Source organism: Palaemon carinicauda, chromosome 27 (assembly GCF_036898095.1).
Source record: "Palaemon carinicauda isolate YSFRI2023 chromosome 27, ASM3689809v2, whole genome shotgun sequence".
Classification (NCBI taxonomy): Eukaryota; Metazoa; Arthropoda; class Malacostraca; order Decapoda; family Palaemonidae; genus Palaemon; species Palaemon carinicauda.
The window spans coordinates 26,963,323-26,988,938 of record NC_090751.1 but is presented as its reverse complement, the minus strand read 5'-3'; the positions used below and the strand labels follow the sequence as shown (position 1 = coordinate 26,988,938).

The 25,616-nt window shown below is 48.8% G+C and overlaps 1 long non-coding RNA gene across 2 annotated transcripts in view; it reads right to left on the bottom strand.

The window, feature by feature from the left end:
- The window catches only part of LOC137621144 (uncharacterized), a 109,580-nt gene that overhangs the window by 4,194 nt on the left and 79,770 nt on the right, over window positions 1-25,616 (bottom strand). Inside the window, exons 1-2 of one of the 2 annotated variants that reach the window (XR_011040131.1) lie at window positions 23,325-23,436; window positions 22,755-22,974 (exon numbers count right to left, since the gene is read on the bottom strand). This is a non-coding gene — a long non-coding RNA (uncharacterized lncRNA). Of the gene's footprint in view, window positions 1-22,754; window positions 22,975-23,324; window positions 23,437-25,616 lie in introns of those variants that run through there. The other variant, XR_011040132.1, reaches the window with a different exon arrangement.

Below are 25,616 nucleotides of genomic sequence, written 5' to 3'. Positions count from 1 at the left end.
GGTTTACCTGCAGTGGTTTGAGGTCAGCTATGCAGAAAACCCAGGATGTTGCTTTCCCCAAGAGCAGGGAGGATGAAGAAAAGAGTAAGGACCAGACATACTTTTTCATTCATGCAGTCTAAAACCGGGTAACAATGCCCTCAACCTTCTGCTACCTGTCCATTATAAAGCCTGAGATTAGACCAGCTGTTGTGCAGCCACCACAGGGCCGATAGAGAAAGTATCGAGACTCCTGTGGGTCCCGTCCTGCAGGTAGTGGGCTGTGAAGGTTGTTTGACGCTTCTAGACCCCAGCTTGTAGAACCTGCGTCACAGAGAAGTTCCTCTTGAATGCCAGGGACGTTGCGATGCCTCTGACATCGTGTGCTCTAGGGCGACGTGACGGAGGAGGGTCTGGATTCAGGGCATGATGGATGACCCTTCGAATCCAAGCTGAGATGGTATTCTTGGCAACCCTCCTTTTTGTCCTTCCTGTGCTCACAAACAAGGCTTGCATGCAAGTACGAACTGCAGCTGTTCTTTTAAGATAATGCCTCAGACTCCTTACTGGGCATAGTAGGAGATGGTCTGGGTCATCTGTTACAGAACGAAGACTCAAAATCCTGAAGGAGTCGAACCGTGGGTCCGGAACTCCAGGATTTTGAGTCTTGGCTGCAAACTCAGGGACGAACCTGAACGTTACCTCCCCCCATCCCCTTGAATGGGCCACGTCGTACGATAGACCATGAAGTTCACTGACACGCTTGGCTGAAGCCAGGACGAGCAGGAACACCGTCTTCCAAGTCAGGTGACGATCAGAAGCCTGGCGTAATGGTTCGAACCGGGGTCTCTTAAGAGCCCTGAGAACCCGAACCACGTTCCATGGAGGAGGTCTCACTTGCGACTGAGGGCAGGTAAGTTCGTAGCTTCGTATGAGCAAAGAAAGTTCCAGCGAGGAAGAAATGTCTATTCCTTTCAGCCTGAAGGCCAGGATTAAGGCTGAGCGATAGCCTTTCACCGCCGAGACCGAAAGGCGCATTTCCTCCCGCAAATAAACAAGAAACTCCACTATTGCTGGAATAGTGGCATCGAGGGGAGAGATACCCCTCCCACAACACCAACCACAGAAGACTCTCCACTTCGCCTGGTGGACTCCTGCAGATGACTTTCGCAGGTGATGAGACATCCTTTCCGCAACTTGTTGCGAAAAGCCTCTCTCTGTGAGGAGATGCTGGATAGTCTCCAGGCGTGAAGTTTAAGCGATGCTATTGCTTTGTGGAAGATGTTGCAGTGTGGTTGCTTGAGTAGCTCGTGTCATGGGGGAAGTTCTCTTGGGAGTTCCGTCAGGAGCTGCAGAAGGTCTAGGAATCACTCTGCATGATGCCATAGCGGAGATATCAAGGTCATTGAAAGGTTGACCGTTAGTCTGGTCTTGTTGAGCACCCTTCTCATTAGACAGAACGGTGGGAAGGCCTAGACGTCTATGTTGTCCCACCATTGTTGGAAGGCATCTTGCCAGTGCCGTAGGGTCCTGGACTGGGGAGTAGTACAGTGGCAGCTTGAAGTTCAAGGCTGTCCTGAACAGGTCCACTGTCGGGGAACCCCACAAAATCAGGACTTTGTTGGCTACTAGAGGATCCAAAGACCACTCGGTACGCACTATCCGCGATACTCTGCTCAGACTGTCGGCGAGCACATTCCTTTTGCCCGGAATGAAGCGAGCTGATAGTGGAATCGAGTGGACTTCGGTCCATCTCAGTATCTCTACTGCAAGATGGGATAGCTGTTGTGAAAAGGTCCCTCCCTGCTTGTTGATGTAAGCCACTACCATAGTGTTGTCGCTCATCACCACCACGGAGTGACCCGCCAGGGTCTGTTGGAACTGTTGAAGAGCCAGATATACGGCCTTTATTTCTAGCAGATTGATGTGGAGGTACTTTTCTGATTCTGACCATAGGCCTGAGATCCTCTGGTTCAGAACGTGGGGCCCCCACCCTTCTTTTGACGCGTCCGAGAACAGCATCAAATCCGGGGGGAGGACGAGAAGATCCACTCCCTTTCGAAGCTTTTCATCGGTCAACCACCACTGCAGGTCCGTCCATTCCGCAGGCCCCATAGGGACCAGAACGTCCGGGAAATCGTTGCTTTGATTCCACTGGGACTTGAGCCGCCATTGCAGGGATCTCATCCTGAGGCGGCCGTTTAGAACTAGACGGGCCAAGGAAGACAGGTGACCTAGGAGATGTAACCAAGATTGGGCTGGAAGCTCTTCTCGTCTGAGGAAAGGATCTGCGACCCTCCTCAGCCTTGCTATCCTGTCGTCTGATGGAAAGGCTTTGTGGAGATTGGTGTCCAATATCATGCCTAGATATACCAGTCATTGAGATTGGAGCAGAGAAGACTTCTCAAGATTCACCACGATCCCTAGATCTTGGCAAAGTCCCAGAACCTTGTCTCGGAGTCGAGGAAGGGTAGACTCCGAGTCTGCCAGGATCAGCCAGTCGTCCAGATAGCGAAGGAGACGGATGCCGATCCTGTGTGCCCACGAAGATATCAGGGTGAACACTCTGGTGAACACCTGTGGTGCTGTGGAGAGACCGAAACACAGCACCTTGAACTGATAGATCTTGTTTAGGCTGAATCTCGAGTACTTCTTGGAAGACGGATGGATTGGGATCTGGAAGTACGTGTCCTTTAGATCCAGTGTGCACATGAAGTCTTGCGGTCTCACTGCAAGTCTGACCGTGTCTGCTGTCTCCATGCTGAATGAAGTTTGTTTGACAAACTTGTTCAGGGCTGAGAGGTCAATGACGGGTCTCCAGCCTCCAGATGCCTTCTTTACAAGAAAGAGTCGACTGAAGAAGCCCGGGGAGCCGTCGACGACCTCTTGGAGAGCATCCTTCTTCAGCATGGTCCCGACTTCTGCCCAAAGGGCTAGCCCTTTTGCCGATCCCATGGCATAAGAGCTCAACGACACTGGATTCGCTGTCAGGGGAGGGCGAGATGTTATGAACGGGACGCGATATCCTTGGCTGATCACGGAGATCGTCCAGGAATCGGCCCCGAGTTGCTGCCAGCAGAACGTGCAACTTTGCAGGCATCCCCCCACTGGTGGACATGCAGGGGGATTGCCAATCTTAGCGTTTGTGGCCTCGGCCGCTCCCTCTAGGATTCCTGCCTCCCCTGGAGGACTTTCCGCCCTTCTTGTCATTGACAGGAAACGGCTGCTGTTTGGACAATTTTGCCTTTGCTGCCGGAGCCGCTTTCTATGTCCTAGACTGACGAGGCTGTTGTTGTCGAGGTGCTGGAGGCTTGTAGGGTCCGGATGTAAGAGCCCTTTGTAGGAGAGAATGGTGATTTGATTTCCTCCCCCTCTCAGCTGTCCGTTTCACATCCTTGGGCTCAAATAGGCTCCTTCCAAGGATGGAAGAGAGTGTGAGCTTGCAGACATCCACGGCTGGGACCTTCGAGTGGAACCTCTCGGTCACCGCATCACGATGCTTCAGGATCGAGTTTGCCTTCAGGATCGAGTTTGCCCACAAGTTCGAAACTTGGTGAGCCAGAAACTCGATGGTGCGTGTGTCCGAGAGGAGGAAAGTCTCCATGGCCTTCCTGGTGCTCTCCTTGGACAAGTCCTCGGATCGCAACAGGATGCCCAGAGACCCAAGCCAGACATCCAGCCACGAAGTGGGCTGCATGGCACACTTTGCGATTTTCTCCTGGCTCAAGATCTCTCTAGCCGAAAATGTCACCTGCCGGGCGGAGAGTTTCTCATGAGAAATTCCCTTGGTAAACTCTTCCACAGAATGATGGAGAGGAAGAGCTAAACAAGGCTCCCCCATGATCTCGAAGTACCTCTTCTGTTGTACACGAGGAGGTGGGAGGAGTTTGTTACTGGCAGAGGAACGGCTGGAGGAGGCGAGTTCGGAGAGCTGCCCCTTAACCTTGTCTCTGGCGCTCTTTACCCCCTGGGACCAGGGCAGAGCCGTGCTGGCCTTCTAGGGTTTTTGAGTGCCGTAGACTTGGTCCGGGACCGTATCCTTGCCTTCGCGAGGGGCGGTCTCCGGGTCCTTGAACCTGCTGAGTTGCCTCATCAGATTCAGGACCTGCCAGAAGGAGCGCTCCGACTCATGCTGCTCTCCTCCTGGTGGACTGGCAGCAAAGTCTCCTGTCCCCAACTGCTCTACTTGGGGGGACACGTGGACGTTCTCCTGGGGTCTTGCTGGCTCAGGTCAAATCCGGGAATAAGACTTTGGGACGGTCTTCGAGTCCTTGGACTCTCTCCTAGGAGGGATACAGGACTCCAGTAAAGAAGTCTGAGGGCTCCTCTCTGCCCCCACACAGGACAATTCTACTCGAGGTGGGGATCCTCCCATTGGTGCCGTGGGAGAATGTCTCACCTCGCTGGATTCTCCTGAGGACGGAAAGGCTTTTCATCCACAGGAGAAGGAGAAAACGTCTGAGAGGGGGAAGGGGCCTTCCTGATGGACTTCTTAGATGCCAGTTTAACCCTAGGAGAAGTCACCACAAAGTCTACTCCTCTCTTCCTCTTCGGCGGAGACGAGGCTGCCGTTGGTTTGAGGCCCAGATCAGCCAGGGCCAGCTTAACAGACTGGACGACCGCTCTGATCAGGGACCCAAACCAAGGGTGACGGCTGACAGACGCAGTGTCAGCGACTCCCGCTGGAGGGAAGGGGATCGGGCGATCCTTTGGAGTAGACACCACAGGGCCTGCCTGAAAAGAAGAAGATGAAGAGAGGGCTGGTCCACAGCTACAGCAAGAGAGCGCTTGCGCGCCACTGCGAGCGAGCACGCAGGAGATCGTGGGCGCGCAGGTAAAACCTGGCACTTAAGGGACTTACTCACATTTTGAGATAAGCCCTTTTGCCCCGAAGGGACCGGTGCCCATTGGATAACGGGTTGCGTTGGCGCCCACTGCGCATCTGTGTCCAGGAACAGAGAAGGAAATCTCCCAGGTCTAACAGGCGTAGGAGATCGTGAACGATCTGCTGAGAGGTCTAAAGATGCAGCTGCAACGGTCTGCTCATGTCGAGGAGGATCCTCTGCGGGGGACGTCGAAGGTGATGAACCGAAGAGGCGCCTCCTAACTCCCTTGTAGGGAGAAGGAAGGCCTCTACGGCGAAGACGACCTCGAGGGGCAGCAACACCATCGTCGGTCCTCCGAAGAGGAGTCTCTGTCAGTGAACTCCCCTGAGGAGGAGAATCACCCGCAGGAGAGACCGTTGGACTCAGCTCCTCCCTCAAAGGATGTTCGGAGGGGGGAACTGAGCCTTCAGCAACATCTGCAACAACAGCAGGGGTTTGACCTGACCCGTTGGAAGCCTCTGCCACAACAACGTCGACAATAGACAGAGGATCTACCTCTGCTATTACTGGCGACTGCTTGACAGCTGCACGCAACTGGATCAGGTCAAACAGGGCTTCCCTGGAGGGCGAGCCCTTAAGCCCCAAGGAAGCCCAAAGCTGCAAAAGATCATCATTAGCAACAGAGTTATCAATATCCTCCCCCGGAGGAGGAGGAGGAGCTGCCTCGCTATGGGAGGCAACTCCCTCTCCCGAACCCTAAGGTTGGGCAACAAAAGAAATGCCTACGCTACCACTCGCCGGCCTCTCAGAAGAGACCGATCGAGTGGGAGCTTCGGAGGAGTTTCGGGCAATGGAAGAAGAGTCTTTGGAACCTTCCTTCTTCAAGGAAGCCCTTGAAGGAGAAAGATCACGACTAGACTTCTTACGTCGCCGGGAAAACCCCTCCCACTGGGAGTTAGACCACTCCCTACACTCACTGTAAGTTTTATCCCTATCACACCGTTGACCTCTGCAGTACAGACACAAGGTGTGAGGGTCCGTCTCGACCATCGACATGAAAATCCCACAAGGGCGGTCGGGAAAGCCAGGGCACTTCCGCATGATAGAGAGAGAGAGAGGCCAACTTGCAACCACACAAGCTGCAAGAAAAAGCATAAAAAGATTAAGGCTGTCAAAAATGCGAGGGTGAGACAGACAGGTCTGATCATCACCCGAGCCAAAAGTGAAGTGAATCAGTTCACCGGTGTGTGAGGGGGGAGGGGTAGCTAGCTACCCCTCCCCTACCCCCTCGCTAACTAGCGAGAGGGTAGTTAACCCTCGTTAAAAATCTAATGGCTCGTCATTCAGCTACGCCGAAAGTAATACCCTATGTAAATAGTGTGGATTGTATTTAGGTTATGGAACAAATTATAGATAAAATATCAGAACCTCTTGCAGGAATATTATGTTACATAACAACTGATCAAGTATAGCATGTATTCCATGCCTCATGGTCTTCTTTCAGCACAGGTTCTTAGATTAAAAAGATGCAACCAATGAAAGGACTTTCTGTTCCAAACAGAGAGAAAATAGACTAAGATGTTCACTCTAATCTTCATAAATGTCTTTTGTCAAGTTTCCTACATTCTTAATTGTTAGAAAAGGTATTACAAAAATCATTCCACCAAAATGATATGACAATTATTCTTAGCTATACAAACCTGCGTCCTTTAGGTAGGGAATATGTTTCCGCGTTTAATTTGGATGGCTGTTGAATCGTTTAACGAGTAGATAAACAACAGGTGGGAGTGAGGGCCAGGAGCAGCCCCGCCCCCTCACCTGTCAAAATCTCTTCACTTATCACCTTTCGGCTCAGGGTTGAGATGGGTGGTTGAGGAAGGAAGTATAATCTAAGGGGCTCAGGGTTGTATAGGTAGGGAAAATACAAATTACTAGAAAAATTTGTGATATGTTCCTATGTGGATACAAACCTTTATCCTTTAGGTAGAGGGAGACACTTCTTGGTGGGTTGAGTCCTAGAATCAAACAGGTAAGTTCTTTTTCTTATCTTAAAATGTTGATCTACCTTGTCATCTATGGGAGCAAGATGACGACTCCTGCAACCGTCTATCTGTTTATCATTGGGATGAATAGACTGATAGGGATAGGCCTGTATAAAAAGATGGTACATAGTCAAAGAAGGGATACCTTTCCCACTGAGTGGGATTGCAGTCTGGAATAATATACCTGGCAAAGGATGACCAAAGGATTGGTATATGGATGGAGGAGAACTTCTGTAGGTTCTTAAGAATGGAGCTCAGAAGTGTAGTTTATCAGAATCAAGTAGGATCCAGCGAGGACCACTTCATCCTTATGATAGGAGCAGCATAGATGGAAAAGAGCCAGTTATTCTGCTTCCATTCCAGACATAAATATGACAAATTCGTAGATAATTTGTATTTTTCCTAACCATACAAACCTTAGTTATTTAAATAGGGTATTACTTTCGGCATTGCTGAATGACGAGCCATTAGATTTTTAACGAGGGTTAACTACCCCCTCACTAGTTAGCGAGGGGGTAGGGGTGGGGTAGCTAGCTACCCCTCCCCCCTCACACACCGGTGAACTGATTCACTTCACTTAGAGGTAGGACTTCACGGGGGACAGGGCTGGTGGGCAAGTATGATTAAATAGCCAAGGTTTGTATGGTTAGGAAAAGTACAAATTATCTACGAATTTGTCATTTGTTCCGTAACCGAAATACAAGCCACGCAATTTAAATAGGGTGACTTTACCCTTAGGTAGGGTGGTAAGTCCCAGCATTACTGGCTTTGGCTTTGCCTGGGGACTCAGAATCTGAGTGAGTAGCACTCGAGATAAAGAGTCCCTGTACCTCGTAAGTCCCTTGCTCTGCAAGGAACGTGCGGCTTACGTAAGCTTGTGTGTGAAGGAATGAAGTGTGACTTGTCCTAGGAAGTTGACCTGGAATCCTTTAGATGTAATTCTAGGATAGGACGCTCCCAATACCACCTCGTCAGGGTATGGGGGACGCGACAGTATTATCTTAATACTAGGAACACAAGGAAGCATGGTTTACCTGCAGTGGTTTGAGGTCAGTTGTGCAGAGAACCCAGGATGCTGCTTTCCCCAAGAGAGGGTAGGATGAAGAAAAGAGTAAGGGCCAGGCATACTTTTTCAATCATGCAGACTAAAACCGGGTAACAATGCCCTCAACCTTCTGCTACTTGTCCATTAAGGAGCCTGAGGTTTAGACCAGCTATTGTGCAACCACCACAGGGCCGATAGAGAAAGTATCGAGCCTCCTGTTGGCACGTCCTGCAGGTAGTGGGCTGTGAAGGTCGTTTGACTCTTCCAGACCCCAGCTTGTAGAACCTGCATCACTGAGTAATTTCTCTTGAATGCCAGGAACGTAGCGATGCCTCTGACATCGTGTGCTCTAGGGCGACGTGACGGAGGAGGGTCTGGATTCAGGGAATGGTGGATGACCCTGCGAATCCATGCTGAGATGGTGTTCTTAGTGACCCTCATCTTCGTCCTTCCTGTGCTCACAAACAATGCTTGCACTCGAGGATGAACTGCAGCTGTTCTCTTAAGATAGAGCCTCAGACTCCTTACTGGGCACAGTAGGATATGGTCTGGGTCATCTGTTACAGAACAGAGACTCAAAATCATGAAGGAGTCAAACCGTGGGTCCGGAATCCCAGGATTTTGAGTCTTAGCCACAAACTCAGGGACGAACCAGAACGTTACCTCCCCCGATCCCCATGAATGAGCCACGTCGTACGATAGACCATGAAGTTCGCTGACTCGCTTGGCTGAGGCCAATGCGAGTAGGAACACCGTCTTCCAAGTCAGGTGACGATCAGAAGCCTGGCGTAATGGTTCGAACGGAGGTCTCTCAAGAGACCTGAGGACTCGAACTACGTTGCATGGAGGAGGTCTCACTTCCAACTGAGGGCAGGTAAGCTCGTAGCTTCGTATGAGTAGAGAAAGTTCCAGCGAGGAGGAAATGTCCATTCCTTTCAGCCTAAAGGCCAGGATTAAGGCTGAGCGATAGCTTTTCACTGCCAAGACTGAAAGGCGCATTTCTTCCTGCAAATACACAAGAAACTCCGCTATAGCTGGAATAGTGGCATCGAGGGGAGAGATGCTCCTTCCACGACACCAACCACAGAAGACTCTCCACTTCGCCTGGTAGACCCCTGCAGATGACTTTCGCAGGTGCCGAGACATCCTTTACGCAACTTGTTGCGAAAGCCTCTCTCTGTGAGGAGATGCTGGATAGTCTCCAGGCGTGAAGCCGAAGCGATGCTACGGCTTTGTGGAAGATGTTGCAGTGTGGTTGCTTGAGTTGCTTGAGTCGCGGAGGAAGTTCCTTGGGAGTTCCGTCAGGAGCTGCAGAAGATCCGGGAACCACTCTGCATGATGCCATAGCGGAGCTATTAAGGTCATTGACAGGTTGACCGATATTCTGGTCTTGTTGAGCACTCTTCTCATCAGACAGGACGGTGGGAAGGCGTAAACATCGATGTTGTCCCACCGTTGTTGGAAGGCATCTTGCCAGTGCCTTGGGGTCCAGGACTGGGGAACAGTACAGCGGAAGCTTGAAGTTCAAGGCTGTCCTGAACAGGTCCACTGTCGGGGAACCCCACAAAATCAGGACTTTGTTGGCTATTAGAGGATCCAAAGACCACTCGGTATTCACTATCTGCGATGCTTTGCTCAGACTGTCAGCGAGCACATTCCTTTTGCCCGGAATGAAGCGAGCAGATAGTGGAATCGAGTGGACTTCGGTCCATCTCAGTATCTCTACTGTACTGCAAGATGGGATAGCTGTTGTGAAAAGGTCCCTCCCTGCTTGTTGATGTAAGCCACTACCATGGTGTTGTTGCTCATCACCACCACGGAGTGACCCACCAGGGTCTGTTGAAACTGTTGAAGTGCCAGATATACGGCCTTCATTTCTAGCAGATTTATGTGGAGGAACTGATTCTGACCATAGGCCTGAGATCCTGTGGTTCAGAACATGGGGCCCCCACCCTTCTTTTGAAGCGTCCGAGAACAGCATCAAATCCCGGGGGGAGGACGAGAAGATCCACTCCCTTTCAGAGGTTTTCGTCTGTCACCCACCACTGAAGGTCCGTCCATTCCGTAGGACCCATAGGGACCAGAATGTCCGGGGAATCGTGGCCTTGATTCCACCGGGACTTGAGCTGCCATTGCAGGGATCTCATCCTGAGGCGGCCGTTTGGAACTAGACGGGCCAAGAAGAAAAGGTGACCTAGGAGACGTAACCAAGATTGGGCTGGAAGCTCTTCTCATCTGAGGAAAGGATCTGCGATCCTCCTCAGCCTTGCTATCGTGTCGTCTGATGGAAAGGCTTTGTGGAGATTGGTGTCCAATATCATGTCTAGATATACCAGTCGTTGAGATGGAAGCAGAAAAGACTTCTCGAGATTTACCACGATCCCTAGATCTTGGCAAAGTCCCAGAACCTTGTCTTGGTGTCGAAGAAGGGTCGATTCCGAGTCTACCAGAATCAGCCAGTCGTCCAGATAACGGAGGAGACGGATGCCGATCCTGTGTGTCCACGAAGAGATCAAGGTGAACACTCTGGTGAATACCTGGGGTGCTGTGGAGAGACTGAAACACAGCACCTTGAACTGGTAGATCTAGTTGTCTAGGCTGAATCTTAAGTACTTCCTGGAAGACAGATGGATTGGGATCTGGAAGTACGTGTCCTTCAGATCCAGTGTACACATGAAGTCTTGCGGTCTCACTGCAAGTCTGACTGTGTCTGCTGTCTCCATGCTGAACGGAGTTTGTTTGACAAACTTGTTCAGAGCTGAGAGGTCAATGACTGGTCTCCAGCCTCCAGATGCCTTCTTTACAAGAAAGAGTCGACTGAAGAAGCCTGGGGAGCCGTCGACGACCTCCTGGAGAGCATCCTTCTTCAGCATGGTCTCGACTTCTGCCCGAAGGGCTAGCCCCTTTGCCGATCCCATGGCATAGGAGCTCAACGACACTGGATTCGCTGTCAGGGGAGGGCGAGATGTTATGAACGGGACGCGATATCCCTGACTGATCACGGAGATCGTCCAGGAATCGGCCCCGAGTTGCTGCCAGCTGAATGCACAACTTTGCAGGCATCCCCCCACTGATGGACATGCAGGGGGATTGCCAATCCTAGCGTTTGCGGCCTCGGCCGCTCCCTCTAGGATTCTTGCCTCCCCTGGAGGACTTTCTGCCCTTCTTGTCTTTGACAGGAAAGGGCTGCTGCTTGGACACCGTCGTCTTTGCTGCTGCTGCCGGTTTCGTCGTCTTGGACTGGCGAGGTCGTTGAGGTGCTGGAGGTTTGTAGGGCTTCGTTGTAAGAGCCCTTTGGAAAAGAGAATCATGGTTCGATTTTCTCCACCTCTCAGCTGCCTGTTCCACATCATTGGGCTCAAACAAACTCTTTCCCAGGAGGGAAGTGTCTGAGCTTGCAGACATCCACGGCTGGGACCTTTGAGTGGAATCTCTCGCTCACCACATCACGTCGCTTCAAGATCGAGTTTGCCCACAAGTTCGAAACTTGGTGGGCCAGAAACTCAGTAGTGCGTGTGCCCGAAAGGAGGAAGGTCTCCAGGGCCTTCCTGGTGCTCTCCTTGGACAGATTCTCGGATCGCAGCAGGATGCCCAGAGACCCCAGCCAGATATCCAGCCATGAAGTGGCGTGCATGGCACACTTTGCAACCTTCTCCTGACTCAGGATCTCTGTTGCCGAAAATGTCACTTGCCGGCTAGAGAGTCTCTCAAGAGACACTCCCCTGGTAAGCTCTTCCACAGAGTGGTGGAGTGGAAGAGCTAAACAAGATTCCTCCATGATCTCAAAATACCTCCTCTGTTGAACACGAGGAGGTGGGAGGAGCTTGTTGCCAGCAGTGGAATGGCTGGAGGAGGCGAGCTCAGAGAGCTGGCCCTCAACCTTATCCCTGGCACTCTTCACCCCTTGGGACCAAGGCAAAGCCGCACTGGCCTTAGTGGGTTTCTGAGTGCCAAAGACTCGGTCCAAGACCGTGTCCTTGCCCTCACGAGGGGCGATCTCAGGGTCCTTGAACCCATTGAGATGCCTCATCAGAGTCAAGACTTGCTAGAAGGCATGCTCTGACTCTTGCTGCTCTCCTCCTGGTGAACTGGCAGCTAAGTCTCCTGTCCCAGATGCTCTACTTGGGGGGACACGTGGACGTTCTCCTGGGGTCTCACTGGCTCTGGTCGAATCCTGGAAGAAGACTTCGGGATAGTCTTCGAGTCCTTCGGTTCCCTTCTAGGAGAGATGCAGGACTCCAGCAACGAAGTCTGAGGGCTCTTCTCCGCCCCAACACGGGACGATTCTCCTACTCGCGGTGGGGTTTCTCCCATTGGTGCGGTGGGAGAAGGTCTCACCTCGGTAGATTCCCCTGAGGACGGAAAAGCTTCGTCCACAGGAGAAGGAGAGAGCGTCTAAGGGGGGAAAGAGCCTTCTTTACGGACTTCTTAGGAGCCAGTTTGACCCTGGGAGAAGTCACCATGATCTCTACTCCTCTCTTCCTCTTCAGTGGGGTCGGAGCTGCCGATGGTTTGAGACCCAAATCAGCGAAGGCAGGCTTAACAGCCTGGACGACAGCTCTGATAAGGGACCCAAACCATGGCTGCTTACTGAGACTCCTGCTGGAGGGAAGGGGCTCGGACGATCCTTTGGAGTAGGTACCACAGGGCCTGCCTGAAAAGAAAGGGAAGAAGATTGGTGCCTAGACCTCTCTGAAGACCTCCCCTCCTCCTGCGAGTGCACTATTCTGCGCTTGCGGATGGGGGACCGTGAAGATGATGACCTGACTGCTCTCGCTCCTGAAGACTCGCTAGGAAAATCGCGTTGCGAAACCCGGAGGGAATTTGGGCTCGCGCTGGCGTTCGCGAGATGGAACAATCCCAGGTTCGCGCACGCGCGGAGATGAAGGTACGGGCGAGGGAGCGCGTGGGCATGCGGGCGAGGGAGCGCGTGGCCATGCGGGCGAGGGTGCGCGTGGGCCCGCGGGCGAGCGCGCGCAGGCGGGCGAGTGTTGGCGACCAGGAGAATGACGGCGCGTAGGTGAACGACGGAGCGCAGGCGAGCGATGGCGCGCAGGGCGAGCAGGTGAGCGACTGCGCACAGGTGAGGTTGCGCGTGGGCGCGCAGGTGATCTTCAGCAAGCAGGTTCGTGGGCGCATGGGCATGCTGGAGAGTGATGGCGCGCAGGTGATCTTCGGCGAGCAGGTTCGTGGGCGCGTGGGCGTGCTGGAGAGTGATGGCTCGCAGGCGATGGAGCGTGTGGGTGCCCAGGAGATCACTGGCGCGCAGGTGCGCGATCTGGAAAAGACAGATGGGGCGCAGGACAAGCAGGCGTAGAAGCGCGTGAAGGAGACTGCTCGTGGGCGAGTAGTGTCCCGTCCACCTCTGGAAGTGCGCACGGTACGAGCTGAAACCTGTGCGCGCCATGGCACGCAGGCGAGGGTTGACGAGAGGGAGAGTTCCGAGGGCGCGCAGGTGATCGCTGGCGAGAAGGCGAAGGATGAGGCTTCTTTTCTACGCCCAGATACGAAGATCGTAGGCGCGCAGGCGAGCGATGGCGCGTAGTTGTGCGCTGGCGCGCAGGAAAAGTTCGCTGGCGAGCTGGAGATCGTGGGCGCGCAAAGGAAGTTCGCTGGTGAGCTGGAGATCATGGGTACGCAGGAGATTGTGGGCGCGCATGGCGCGTATCAGGATCGGGGCACGCAGATGTGCGCTGTCAAGGAGATCGCTGACGCGCAGGTGAGCGCTGGCGAGCAGGAGATCGACGGCGAGCAGAAGAGCGCTGACATGTCGACTCTGCCATAGGAGATCGCTGGCGCGTTGTTTCCGACACAGGATGACTCTCAGCAACAGCAGGAACAGGAGAGCGCTTGCGCACAAGCAGGAGATCGTGGGCGCACAGGTGAAACCTGGCACTTAAGGGACTTGCTCACATTGTGAGACAAGCCCTTTTGCCCCGAACGGACTGGTGCCCGTTGGATAACGGGGTGCGAGGGCGCCCACAGCGCATCAGCTGCCACGAACGGTGAAGGAGGATCAGCATGTCTTCCAGGCGTAGGAGATCGCAAACGATCTGCAGAGAGGTCTAGTGATGCGGCTGCAACGGTCGACTCACGTCGAGGAGGATCCTCTGCGGGGAACAGCGAGGGCGAAGAGCCGAAGAGGCGCCTCCTAACTCCCTTGTGGAGAGAAGGAAGACCTCTACAGCGAAGAGGAGGGCGAGCCTTGCGACGGATACGTCCTTTGGGAGCAGGAACACCATCGTCGGTCCTCCGAAGAGGAGTCTCTGTCAGTGAACTCCCCCGAGGGGGAGAGACCGTTGGACTCAGCTCCTCCCTCGAAGGATGTTCGGAGGGGGGAACTGAGCCTTCAGCAACATCAGCACCCAAGGCAGGGGTTTGACCCGACCCGTCGGAAGCCTCTGCCACAATAACGTCGACGATAGACAGAGGGTAAACCTCCGCTATCACCAGCGACTGTTTGACAGCTGCGCCCAACTGGATCAAGTGAAACAGGGCTTCCCTGGAGGGCGAACCCTTGAGCCCCAAGGAAGCCCAAAGCTGCAATAAATCATCATTACACACAGAAACAGATAAATCCTCCCCCGGAGGAGGAGAAGGAGCTGCCTTGCTATGGGAGGCAACTCCCTCTCCCGAACCCCGAGGTCGGTCAACAAAAGAACGGCCTATGCTACCACTCGACGGCCTCTCACGAGAGACCGATCGAGCGGGAGCTTCAGAGGAGGTTCGGGCAACGGAAGAAGAGTCCTTGGAATTTTCCTTCTTCAAGGAAACCCTTGAAGGAGAAAGATCCCGCTTAGGCTGCTTCTTCCGACGCCAGGAAAACCTCTCCCACTGGGAGGTAGACCACTCCCTGCACTCACTGCACACTTTATCTTTATCACACCGTTGACCTCTGCAGAACGGACACAAGGTGTGAGGGTCCGTCTCGACCGCCGACATACAAGTCCCACAAGGGCGGTCGGGTAAACCAGGGCACTTCCGCATGATAAAGAGAGAGGCCAACTTCCAAACACACAACTGAATGAGAAAGCAAAAAGGATTAAGGCTGTCAATATGCGAGGGTGAGAGCAGACACATCTGACCATCACCCGAGCCAAAAGCGAAGTGAATCAGTTCACCGGTGTGTGAGGGGGGAGGGGTGGCTAGCTACCCCTCCCCTACCCCCCCCGCTAACTAGCGAGGGGGTAGTTAACCCTCGTTAAATATCTAATGGCTCGTCATTCAGCTACGCCGAAAGTAATACCCTATTTAAATAGCGTGGTTTGTATTTCAGTTACGGAACAACTATACGTTACCATTGACAAGATGATTACTGTCCCTTACAGGATCTGGGCTAATTACACCCATACTTGAGCAACCACCACTACACCAAGCACAAAGGTATCAAGGGTTTTGTGGGTACTCCTGTAGGATAAAGGCCACTTGCCCCACTGCAAGATTCCTCTCGAAAAGGAGGATTGGGCCTAACCACTGACTTTATGAGCTCCGGTCCTAACTGGAACGTTGACTCTCTCAGCAGTCACGAGCTCGATCCTAACTGAAACCTTTACTCTCTCACCAGTCAAGGGGTATGCATTACTTATTGACTACCAATCAGAAAGACACCTCTTTCTTGGGCTACCCATGCTAAGGAAGAGTCACTGACATTCAGGTCTGATGTATCGGGTCTTCTTTAGATAGCACTGCAGAACCTTCATGGGGCAAAAGATCTCTTCTCTCCATGCCACTCCATGTTTCATGTAGAGATGAGAAAGAGAAAGGCTTGAATCTGGGACTGTGCCACAGAAATGTTTGAGTTGGCCATGTGCCCTGGCACTAAACTGAGAAGCTCCTAAAATGTAGGAGATCAAGGCAGAGAGACCTTGTCATTTCCTTAAACTCTTCGCTAATTAAAGGGAGCAGAAAGTCTTGCACATCAGAACTATGACCAAGGCCTTCTTAATGGCTCAGGAGAGGTACCGAGATTAAGAAGACTATTATAAGCACTACCAAGCATAGTCAATTTCTATGAGAAGGAGAGACCTATCCTCTTCCATCGAAAGACCATGCTCAAGTCTCAGCAATAACCCTGATGGCTGCTACAGAGAAGAGCTTCTCCCAGACAAAAAGTAGTAGCACTCCACGATCTGGTCTAGAGATGATCGGAGTCGAGAAGAATCCTTTTTTTGATATCCATCAAAGCGAATGGCTCACTTACCTGGGAGAGTGAGGGATAAAGGGAGTTCCTGCAGGATCTTGACAGGGCAGAATGGGAAACCATTTGGCATAAGGCTGTCTAGAAGCCACCCAAATCAAGAGTACGGGCATAATCCTGCACAATAGTTTACCCAACAGACCAGGGTTAAACGGAGATGGCATAACCTTCCGAGTGAACTCACAGGTATTGGTAGGCAACTTCGAACACACACCATGGGGTTCGATAGGAGGGGGGTTAAAACCATATGACAAACAAATGGTTACACCCGCATGTGGTGACCACTGACTCTACAGCCTTCCCTTGGCAGCTAAGTGTGCCTGCTAGCCCATTCCTCTTGTTCGGAATGTGACAGGCTGACAATTTCCCGGCGTAGAATGCCATCCCAGAAGGAATGTACTTTGTTAGCTCATGGAGCTAGATGCAAGCCAATACGTACAGTGGTATTTTTGCAACAACCCAACCAATGCCTCCTCAGCAATCTTAGAAGACTTGCAGTGCTATAAAGGCTACTAGCCCCGGGACATCTAAGAGAAGATGCTTCTTCCTCTAACCACACCGGTGTATGCCCCTTCCTTCCTTTGATCCATTTGAGCACAGTTACATGTCAAGAGGTGAAGAGTTGAGTGGGACTCTCCTATGAGGGTTCCTCATTAGCCAATAGGTAAGACTGACCCAAGCCTCCCATTCTGTCAGCACGAGGAGGGATGGCAATCCCTGGTGAAGGTGCTAATGTAGTTTGATGCATGACATTCTCAGGTGGGGGACAGTGGCTGAAAAAATTCTGTCTGCACCATGGAAGTTTTGTATGACAGTACAGATGCATTACCTCCTTGGGCTGGCTGATGTGATTGTCTCGGGATTGTCTAACTGATCCAGTCTGACTGTTACCATCACGACCATGCACTTCAACATCGGCTTGGGTAAGAAATTTGACTTTCCTCGATTATCACAATCTCGATCATGACAAAGAAAGCCGAGCTCAATCCTGTCACTACTGCCAAACAAAGGAGACCAAGATCACCCACTCTAGGTATACATCCATAGTCGTACCTATCCCACGAGGTGGCCCAAGTTACTACCCAGGTAAACATCTGAATGAACACCAGAGGAGCAGTACCCAGTTAGGAGCCCAGAGGCCTGATTGGTACATCGAACCGTAGCGAGAGAAGGGAGGCACTCGTAATGGATTGATGCACAGGTACTAAAAAAAAAAAAAAAAAAGTCCTTCTGATCCACAGAAAACGTGAACTATTTCTCTAATGGATTTCTTCAATTGATCCCCTCCAACATTCCTCTTACCTCTGTCCACAAAAGCAAGGTTCTCAGAAATGTTGGAAGAACGGACAAGTACAGTACTCTATCGGCAAAAGGGAGAAAGCGGGGGTCAAAGGGCTGACGTGGGTAGTAAGCACATGTTCCGAAAGACACAATAACCAAGGCTCAGCCCCTTGCTTCTGCTGGTTTGCCAAAGGCATGACAAGCTATCAACCTACTCTGATAGAAGACAAAAAGTGAGGTGAAAGGTGCAAAGCATATCCCTTTCTTCTGCCACACCACTGCCTGGAAGAAACGGTTAGGGTAACTAGAAAGAGCTGCATGTATTGGCTCCTTCCAGAAGTTGTGTGCGGTCCTGTAAGGTAGATGTCTAGAAAATGCCCAAGGCCCTTCCTTTCAAATTCCATAAGGAAGAGTTCCAAAGTGAAAAAGTAACTTCCAAAGAAATATGGCCTTGGAAGCAGGTGCCACAGGCCTTTGAGGGACACCTAATACTGCCCAAAGACTGAAGGCCTCCTGAAAGACAGAGCCCCAAAATCCTTCCTCTGACCATTGCACCCTCAAAAGTGTGCACAGACATTAGTCAGAAGTACTGATCCAGAACGTCTGTCTCGTTCGGCACCGAACTCTGAGTGCCCTCTTACCTAGCAAGAATAGGCTGACTGTATAATAGGAGAACGAGGGAAGCCAAAAAAGGCCAGTAACAGTGGGAAAAGATCCCCGAAACTGATACAACAGACATGGAAGGACTACTTATACTGTTCCTCTGCTAGATGGAGTGGAAGGATGGACCATGGCCCCACACCTAACAGGGAAAAGATCCCGCTGGCCCCAAACTCTCGGTGTTTTAGCAAGCACCTGCGTGCAAACAAGACTTTGAATGGTGCAATCCTCTCACCATGCACTACCCAAGTATTGCGAGTTGCAGGAGGAAGAGAAGTGCAATGTACCGGCAGGATTGGCGTCAATGACCTTCGATATAAGGATGCCAGAGAACTTCAAATCAATCAATCAATCCTAACAGGAGAGATGGAGAATGCTGAAGGTCCTTCATCAACTGGAGGATAACAAGTGTCCAGGGAGGAACCTAAATCCTGGCTGCTTCCCTGGTTACTGGATACCCAGGAGACCCAATCCACAACGGCAGAGGGACATGACACAGGGTCATGGCCCAGCCACATTGGTCCTGGGGGCCAACACGCAAAACTGTACCCAGTACCACCATGCTATCAAGGTAGCCAGGGCACCTAAGCCAGACCCGATGGGAGATTGTGATAAGGGATCACGCCACTGCCACGTGTATGGGTTCGAAAACATGGAAACGACACCAGACTATTTAACGTGAGTCACGGCTCTATGGCTTAAGGCTCGGGGCTCGAACTCGAGGTTCAATGGTCCTGCCACGTGCATCGGCATCACTGAGGTCAAACTTGTCCCAACCAGACATCAAGGTAGTCGGGGGATCCAAGCCTGGCACTAATAGGGCAAGGTGTGAAACTGTGGCAATGGGCAGCAATTCTGTGCAATCCCCCCCCCTCCCCGAAACACATTGCCTACATGAACAATCCAGAAACTAGACCCAAACTGTGGCTCCATGACCAAGAACCGGGGTCACACCTTGGCCCTGTGCATGATGTCTATCCTACCTGGTTAAAGAAGCAACTGGAGACCACATGCCCGCAACACTGGCCCAACGCAAGATGAAGCAGAGAACCCTTCGAGGTCAAGAAACTAGGTCATGGCCACTGGCCATTTCCTAGGTGCGGGGGGGAAGAGAGAGAGAGAGAGAGAGAGAGAGAGAGAGAGAGATAGAGAGAGAGAGAGAGAGAATGGGGATGTCACCCATGTCAACTCTTTGCTACCGAGATTACCTGGGACTTGCGCTCCGTGTGGGCTGAGGTTTGAAGCTATTACCCGGCCTCGGGTCTAGGGCAACACTTGTCCAGCTTGGGCCAAGACCTAACCTTGTACATTAGCCCCAGAGGCCTTAAACACAAAGCCGTAAAACCAGTCCCGCTTGGCTACCGGGGTAGCAAAGGACCCAAAGTCTGACCCCATGCATTGGCCAAGGGGACCTAAACACGGAGCAGCAAACAGTCCTGCTTGGCTACCTGAGTAGTCAGGGAAAAAAGCCGGGCCCCATGTGGCAGAGGTTCAAGATCATGACACAGGGTCATGGCCTCAAACACAGGAGACGAAAACAAAGGGTTTTGGCCTCAACCCCAGGGGGCGAAAACAAACGGCCATGGTGCCACCCACAATTGCTACGTGAGATGGTGTCGAGGAGCCCTTTGCTACGACTACGCTGACAAGCCTTCCTTGACTTCCTCATCTTAGAAGAAGTGACAGTCGGAAGCCGAAGAGGCAGAGTTGAAATCTAGGAAACCCCCTACAAAGACGCTTCCTCAAGGAAAGAACCCTAGGGATTGGTCCAATAGGAACCACAACACTGGGGAATACTGTCACAAGGAGTGAAGTCACACTTATGGGGGAGAAGAAGCCCCAGACACAAAAGTCAGGGTGAAGCGCAGTGTGACCGGATCAGGGAGCTGCACAGAAAAACCAACCCCAGTACCAGGGGAACATTTCCCTTGGCCCCATGGGCTCTAGGGAGGGGGCACCACTTTGGACATCGCCAGAAAACTAACACTGGGGACATAGAACGCTCATCACCACTGGCACCACCAAGGAGACAATGGGAAGCTTACCTGAAAGACCTAAGAAGGCCAAAACCTTGTGTCACACTTGTCGTCGCGGGGTAGCACAAACGGGGAAGAGCCTCCAACCTCCTATGGGGTGCAGCGAACACAGGAGGAACCAAGCACGCCACCAGAACCTGAAAACCCACCAATGTAGTACCGAAGGCTCCTTTTTCCTCCCACACACTCCCCAGGAAATGAGCCACAGAAATAAGTATACAAGCAGTGGAAGGAAGAAGCAAAGCTCTCTTCCTTCCTCTCCTCCCTAAGAATACATCTGCCACCGCAAAAGGAGGCCATGATCTACTTCTGTACCATGGCCTTCCACTATCTTGGAATAGAGCTCTCTTACTTGAGGGTATACTTGCTGTTTTATCTTATTTCCTTTCTTGCTTTTTTTAAGGTTTTATAGTTTATATATGAAAGATCCAATTTAATATTCTTTCCCACCATTATCCCTAAATTAAGGTATCAGTTGCCTGATGGCTTATAATTTGGCAGAGGGGTTTTACAATTGCATGCCTTTGAACTCAACCACAGTTACTGGTGGTGGGTATAACCTTTGCCTATATAGTCCAACTGTAAGGCAATAGTTTCCACACTTATTGGCAATGGGCCTAGACTTTTGGCAAAAATCAAATCTAAAAGGCAGGAGGTGTCCTTTTAGTCACTTTCTACTACATACAGGACATCATTGGTAGTATTTTCAACTCCCTACTGTAAATTACATGTAGTTCAATATTGATGTTTAGTTAGAAGCAGAGCCTGAATTGACAGGGTATACCAGTGCAGGAGAGCCAAGCCATGGATAACAGGGATTTACATGGCTTTGCAAGTACAGTAGTTACCTAGATGGTGTACAGATTGCACTGGACTTAGTGATACTGGATAAACGATCAGGTTTGGTGTATGTTATAGTTCTTATTCCCGAACTTAGTCATATCCTATACCTTATTGTGCACGGTTGTAATCGATTGTAAAGGGATATACCCTTGGCCTTAATTCAATGAATACAGATAAATATCCGACAGTGATACTGTACTTTCAATATCATTCACCAAGAGGCCAAATACAGATTCAGGATCATCTAAATTTGGACTACCCTCAGTGATGGTGAAAAGTTCAACCTTTATCAGAAATTCCCCCTCACTACCACTCTTGACAGCCAAGTTACAACCAGAGGCAGAAACAGACACCGACATTATCATCATTGATGGTGCAGCATTGGTAAACAGTCTACCCTCCCCTAAAAATGTTTAAAGACGTTCAACAAGTACGCAAGGCTCAACGTCCTTCTTACAATACAGTACAAGCATACTCTACCAGGTACAAGAGAACAAACATTGTTTTTGATGCCTACAAGCTATTTAGCTTGAAAGCTCAAAGTTGATCAAAGCAAGGATGCAGCGTGAGACACGAGGTCACCAGGTTGTGGCAGGCTGCATCTGGCATCAGTTAACAGTACACCACCCAAAAAATGCAGAATGCAGACTCCTGGCAACTGGGACCAAGAAAGATCAGCAGTAGATAATTTGGACAAAGCTCCCATCCCTTGTAGAGTTGCCAGCAGCTGAACACATGTGAATGCAAGCTAGAATGCCGAGGTCGATTCAAAAGCTACTGCATGGCAATTTGCGGCTGTAAATGTGAGGTTAAGAAATGTTGTAGTTTACTTATCCAGACAGCAAGATAATATGTGGCAAACAACTAGGACTGCTACCTAGCTGTATTCAATAATATATCAGACTGATGGTGCCTATAATTTGGACACCATAATTATGATTCCAGGACTGATATTATAAATAGTGAGTAGGTACCTAATTCTACAAAGTAAAAAAATTTATGATTTGACACCAAGATCATTCAAATAAGGCATGTCTTAGTGATTTTATTGGGGAATGCAATACTTCTGTAGCCTATGTACAATAGCAACCATCTTTAAATATAGTCGCCATCTGGTATTCAAGGTAACTAATAAGTTTAATAAGTTTTATCAAAAGAGAAATCCTTGATTTTGGTGCTTGTTTCTGGAAATGAAAGATTGTAACAGTTACCTGCTCCCCTACCAGGGTTCCTCTCCAAATAGGAATCAAAAACTTTCTATAGTAATCCTGTGTTCAATCAGTCTTAATGTTAATGTGACAAACTATTCAAAGTACAGTACTGTATACAAATCCAATGGGGTTTCATAAGACAATGCAAGCCTGGTCTTAAATCTTTCAAAGAAATGCACTTCAATTAGTTTTAGTTACCATTTATCATTTTACTATGTGGAGTCTTTGGTTGATATGAAAAATTCCAAGAAAGTTAAACACTAAGTTTGCTTTTCAAAAGATGCAATAACAAAACCAAAGTTTACTAGAACAATGAAATAATATACTGTATGTTTAGTCTAATACTGGCAATGGTGAAAAAGATATTTTACATTCAAGTGAAACTCATCACTTAAACTGACACATCAAACATCGCTATATCTTTGAACAATACATAGGGAAGGGTGTACCAAGAGGAGATTAAATAAGTAATTAAATTTTCTTATGCAAAACTCACTCTTTAGGGGGGCAAGTTGCAAAGAATTAAGTCTTTCAGTACAACAGCACTGTGTCAGAAAATACAGTCATATCAATGAACAGTAATCAGGGAAATGTATAAACAATGTTGTGAAAGCCTATTGGAAACATCCCTTACCTGGAGATATGCTGGACTGGGTTTCGAGTCCTGCTCAAGCTCAATAGTTTCTTTCGAGTCCTGGTCAAGCTCGATAGTTTCTTGTAGTGTCTGCATTGGTGGAGGTTTTGGGGAGCCTATAGGACTACCAGCTGAGTCATCAGCAGCCATTACCTGGCCCTTCCTGGTTCCAGCTTAGGTGGAGAGGGGGCTTACCTTGCCTCTGCCAATCTTGAGTAACCTTCGAAAAAAAAAAATTCATCGTTTAATGCACACCGTTTACTGTTTCTACAGGTAAAATCTCATCAGTTAATACTTTAGTAAAATTATAGTTCCTGTCAGGAGAACCTTCTCTAATAGCAAATACAGTGGCCCCATTGTCAGTGGAAATTCTAAGGTATATCTCACATGAAGTTTTTATATACAGTATTAGAAAATGTTGTCATGACTGGAACTATAATAAAACCAGTTTATAGGCTACCGTGACTTCAACTACCAAAAATTTTATTACTTAAGATATGACTACAAATAATGGCGTTTTAAGCACTCTTCATCACCGTGATACCATATAATATAATTGAAATTTCTTACTTTTAAAGAAATCCCGCCACCAATTTCTCAAAACCTTCACAAACTTTTGTATTTGCCATTGTTTACACAGGTAATTTACTTGCTTGCCAAAAGAGAGCAAGTTACAAGTGTTACCAATTTACCAAAATGAGTTGAAGTGAAGTTGTAAACAATCACTTTCCTTGACACTATCTAACTATGCGTGAAAGATAGTTGATAAGTTGATTCATTAATGATAATTAAGGATTATTATTATTATTATTATTATTATTATTATTATTATTATTATTATTATTATTATTATTAATTGCTAAGCTACAACCCTAGTTGGAAAAGCAGGATGCTATAAGCCCAGAGCCCCCAACAGGGAAAATAGCCCAGTGAAGAAAGGAAACAAGGAAAAATAAAAGATTTTAAAAACAGTAACAACATTAAAATAAATATTTCCTATATAAACTATAGAAATTTAAAAAAACAAGATGAAGAAAAAATAGATAGAATAGTGTGCCTGAGTGTACCCTCAAGCAAGAGAACTCTAACCCAAGACAGTGGAAGACCATGGTACAGAGGCTATGGCATTACCCAGGACTAGAGAACAATGGTTTGATTTTGGAGTGCCCTTCTCCTACAAGAGCTGCTTACCATAGCTAAAGAGTCTCTTCTACCCTTATCAAAAAGAAAGAGGCCACTGAACAAATACAGTTTTGGAGTTAACCCCTTGGGTAAAGAAGAATTGTTTGGTAATCTCAGTGTTGTCAGGTGAATGGGGACAGAGGAGAATCTCTAAAGAATAGGCTAGACTATTCGGTGTATATGTAGACATAGGAAAGGTGTACCATAACCAGAGGGAAGGGTCCAATTTAGTACTGTCTGGCCAGTGAAAGGACCCCATAACACTCTAGCGGTAGTATGCGTATAATTATCCTTTGTAGCAAGGTCTATACATATAAAGACCTTACTTTTTAGATTATATAATCCCCAAAAATATAGGCCATTTGAAGATAGTTACTACTGATTGCAATATATTTATATTTTTGAAGTTTTAATAGTTTATATATGAAAGATATATTTTAATGTTGTTACTGTTCTTAAAATATTTTGTTTCAATTGCTCACTACTTCTCTTGTAGTTTATTTATGTCCTTTCTTTACTGGGCCTTTTTTTTCCTGTTGGAGCCCTTGGGCTTATAGCATCCTGCTTTTCCAATTAGGTTTTTAGCTTAGATAATAATAATAATAATAATAATAATAATAATAATAATAATAATAATAATAATAATAATAATAATAATAATAATAATAATAATAATACAGATCCTGACAATAAATCTATTATAACAAATCTGCCAGCCTGCCACCGAGCAGCCCTAGACCTATATCCTTTAAGTCATAAACTTTTACTTAGCCGAGCGAAGTGAAGTGATAATGAAGATGCACCGAAGTATTTAATGAACGACAAGTTCTCCCCATAATGTCTGCCTTCCTTCGTTATTTATGGCATCCTCTTGCAAGCCGTGAAAGATGGATACGTGACCTTACGGCATTAATCCCTTAGAGCGACGCTGATAAGAAGATTTTAATGAGGTCCTTTCTATCAGGTTATTTTCAGCCTTCAGTGTCATGTACGACGAGTTTTGGTATCACTTTAACATGCTGTGAAATGGTTTAGTGGATGCTCTTTGATAATGAAACTTATTTTGTAACTACATAAACTACGTTTACACTTTAGAATGTTCAACTATAAAACAAATTGTTATTTTGAATGTACAGCTAATAATATAATATATTGATTTTTTTTTTATCTCAGTGGCGATAATCAAACCTTTTTTATTCGTAGACCTATAGAGATTAGAGTTTTTGATTTATATTTCTCTGCTTTAACCGAATTAATTCACCAAAATTAGTTTGTGTGAATTAGGCTTCAACCGATCTGCAGTATGCTGTATTTAAACACTACCATATTTTCGGTATCCTAATGCTACTAAGTTACAATGTTACAGCAATTCCACGTTTGCTATAATTTGTTTGATATGTGGCAAACTTGCTGGCATTTTATTGTAATAACCCGATAGCCGATTACTACCGATACAATAAGAGGAGATTACACGAAGTTGTTAGCCAAGACAAGGCTGCGAGACCCAATAGTAGCCCTGAAGAATCAAACAGGTAATCTACCTGGTAAGTAGACCACTGAGATGTATCGCAAATTCGCAATCAGAGAGAGAGAGAGAGAGAGAGAGAGAGAGAGAGAGAGAGAGAGAGAGAGAGAGAGAGAGAGTAGCAATTTCATGTGAGGTTATGAAATGTTGTAGTT